The sequence below is a fragment of the Meles meles genome, chromosome 3, assembly GCF_922984935.1.
Source record: "Meles meles chromosome 3, mMelMel3.1 paternal haplotype, whole genome shotgun sequence".
In the NCBI taxonomy this organism is placed as follows: domain Eukaryota; kingdom Metazoa; phylum Chordata; class Mammalia; order Carnivora; family Mustelidae; genus Meles; species Meles meles.
In genome coordinates, this window is record NC_060068.1 from 15,401,117 (window position 1) to 15,404,671 (window position 3,555).

At 42.7% G+C, this 3,555-nt stretch overlaps 1 pseudogene; it reads left to right on the top strand.

The window, feature by feature from the left end:
• The first annotated feature begins 420 nt into the window (after positions 1-420).
• On the top strand, positions 421-1,602 carry LOC123938962 (annotated as a pseudogene).
• Positions 1,603-3,555: the final 1,953 nt, after the last annotated feature.

Sequence of the window (3,555 nt, forward strand, 5' to 3'; positions counted from 1 at the left end):
ATTGAGGAAAACCAATACATTGAACATCATCTCTTTTCTTCATATTTTTATTGTCTAAAAGAAATTAATTGAAATAAAGAAATCAGTGTTTATGTGATTGTGAGGGCTTGACTTTAACTGGCAAGTCATTTGATATATGGAATGGGGTTTTTGTGTTTCTCATGCTTTGTCCTGTTTGGACAGAAATGTAGTCTTTCATGTGGTACTTAATACCAACACAGCCTTATGAGACATTTCTCTTTTCCTCTTCTGAATAGTTACAGGATGTCTAACACTCTACCACTTAACACTCTGTCAGAGAACTAGAGACTTTTGTCTAGTTGTTTCATATATTTAAGGTTCTTTACCTCATATAGATTAAAAATCGAGGATTAGCCCAGGACCCGCGGGCCGCCTCACCTGCCGTCCCGCCTCGCGACCGCCATGCTCTCCGTCCCTGTCCCGCTCACCACCATCATGGACCCCTAGCAGCAGCAGCAGCAGCTCCAGCTCTCGCCCCTCAAGGGGCTCAGCCTGGCGGACAAGGAGAACATGCCCCCGAGTCTTAGCGGGACCCGCGTTCTGGCCAGCAAGACCGCCAGGAGGATCTTCCAGGAGCCCGCAGAGCCGAAAACTGAGGTACTTGGCCCCAGCATGGAGGACAAGCCACTGCTGCGAGAAAACCCTCGTCGCTTTGTCATCTTCCCTATTGAGGACCATGATATTTGGCAGATGTGTAAGAAAGCTGCGGCTTCCTTTTGGACCACCGAAGAGGTGGATCTCTCCAAGGACACTGAGCACTGGGACTCCCTGAAGCCTGAGGAGAGATACTTTATATCCCATGTTCTGGCTTTCTTTGCCGCCAGTGATGGCATAGTCAATGAAAACTTGGTGGAGCGCTTTAGCCCAGAAGTTCAGATCACAGAAGCCCGCTGTTTCTGTGGCTTCCAAATTGCCATGGAAAACATCCATTCCAAGATGTACAGTCTCCTCATTGACACTTACATTGAAGATTCCAAAGAAAGGAAATTTCTCTTCAACGCCATCAAGACAATGCCTGGTGTAAAGAAGAAGGCAGATTGGGCCTTGCATTGGATTGGGGACAAAGAGGCAACCTATGGAAAATGGGTTGTGGCCTTCGCCACTGTGGAAGGAATCTTCTTCACGGGTTCTTTTGCGTCAATATTCTGGCTCAAGATACATGGCCTGATGCCTGGCCTCACGTTTTCCAATGAACTTATCAGCAGAGATGAGGGTTTACACTGTGACTTTGCCTGCCTGATGTTCAGACACCTGGTCCATAAACCTTCCAAGCAGAGAGTGAGAGAAATAATCATCAATGCCATTCGGATAAAGCAGGAGTTCCTCACGGAGGCCCTGCCTGTGAGCTCATTGGGATGAACTGCATGTTAATGAAGCAGTACATTGAGTTCGTGGCAGACCAGCTTATGCTGGAGCTGGGTTTTGGCAAGGTTTTCCGAGTAGAAAATCCATTTGACTTTATGGAGAATATTTCACTGGAAGGGAAGACTAACTTCTTTGACAAGAGTAGGTGAGTATCAGAGGATGGGAGTGATGTCCAGTCCAACAGAGAATTCTTTTACCTTGGATGCTGACTTCTAAGTGAATGAAGATGTGCTCTTATTTTGCTGACACCCCACCCCCCTTTCTCATAAAAAAAAAAAAAATCAGCCACTTGAAGTGTATCAAACCGGCTACACCATGAATTATCCATAATGTTCATCAATAGTATTGTTAAAACTGTGTAGCTACCTCATAGGCAAGCCTGTTGATTAGTGATGCTAGTCATCTCACCTAGAAAGCAGCTTAGACAGAAGCTACTCGGATTGGTAGGAAAGACCGTGGCCGTGTTTGGCGTTTGCAGGCAGGCTGCCATCCGTGAGTGCACCGTGGCTCCCGGCGGCAGTCGGGGCCCAAAGTTCGGGGCCCTGGAGTGAGTCAGACCCCGCAGGATGGGTCAGTTACTCCGAGGTCCTCCGGAGGCTTCAGTCTCGGTGCTTCAAAGCAGATATTAAAGTTTACTTACTGATTTGTATATAAAACTGGCACTTTACACACAAATAAACGGAGTTTGTACTGTTGAAATAAAGGCCTGATTTCACCTGAAAAAAAAAAAAATCGAGGATTAAAACCTGCTATGTCCTTGAATTCTTATTTCTTATCCCAATTCTCAAGTACTTTTTAGTTAATATTTGAAGTAGAAAAAAATGGCCTGGTAATTGTGTTCTTATTGATTCTTACTGTCCAGGAATTGTCTTTGCATTGGTTCTGAGGACAATCATGAGATAAAAAAAATCTACAGAACTCTACATGTTAGGTTTTTCTACTTTTTATTTTTTTTTGATGACTAAGAAAGAGAGAAAGCAGGTGAAAAAAGATCAAAGATCAGATTTGAGAGCCTTCTTAGAATTTCAGGTTTAATTGGGCAGGAACCATTGGAACTGTTTTCCAGTCACATAATTAAATGTCTCTGGGCCCCTCATCCCCTAATAGGTATACCGATGTCATCATGAGGGATTCACCTTCATGAAGTTATTCAAATGCAATTACTTCTCAAAGACTCAGTCTCTAAATTATATCATATTGAGGGATTTGGGGCTCCAACATATGAATTTTAGGGTACACAAGCATTTAGTCATAGTGTCAGCTTTATTTTTTTATTTTTTATTTTTTTTATTTATTTATTTGACAGAGAGAGAGATCACAAGTATGCAGAGAGGCAGGCAGAGAGAGAGGAGGAAGCAGGCTCCCTGCGGAGCAGAGAGCCCGATGCGGGGCTCGATCCCAGGACCCTGAGATCATGACCTGAGCCGAAGGCAGTGGCTTAATCCACTGAGCCACCCAGGCGCCCCTAGTGTCAGCTTTATTATAATAAATGTACTACTTTTTAATAATAAATGTAGTACTTCAAATGTAGTCTCAGGTGATCAGTGTGGTTGAAAAGTTGCTGACTTGTATAATGTCATGTCAACACAACAGTTCCATAAAGAGTTATTAGAGGGCACCTGGGTGGCTCAGTGGGTTAAAGCCTCTGCTTTCAGCTCAGGTCATGATTCCAGGGTCCTGGGATCGAGCCCCACATTGGGCTCTCTGCTCAGTGGGGAGCCTGCTTCCCTTCCTCTCTCTCTGCCTACCTCTCTCCCTACTTGTGATCTCTGTCTGTCAAATAAATAAATAAAAAGTCTTTTAAAAAAAGAGTTATTACAGGGTAGAAACATGTTGACTAGATGATTTTGAACTACTTAACATGTTTAAATGGATTGATATGTCATTTTGAACATTATTTAATCTAATTCTACAAATATTGGGTGTTTTCCTTGCCTCAGGCATACACCTTGGAATGAGACCTATGTACATTCCAGTTGATAAGGAGCCTACATCTAATCTTATGATGCATTCTGAATCCAAATAAGGCTTATGATTCTGATTTAAAAATGTGTACATAGCATGCATTTATTCAGTATTTAAATGTTCATTTAATTACATTATAAAATATGTATATCACCTTTCAAAAGTCTATATGTATAGACATTTAATCAGAAAGTGGATTTTGCT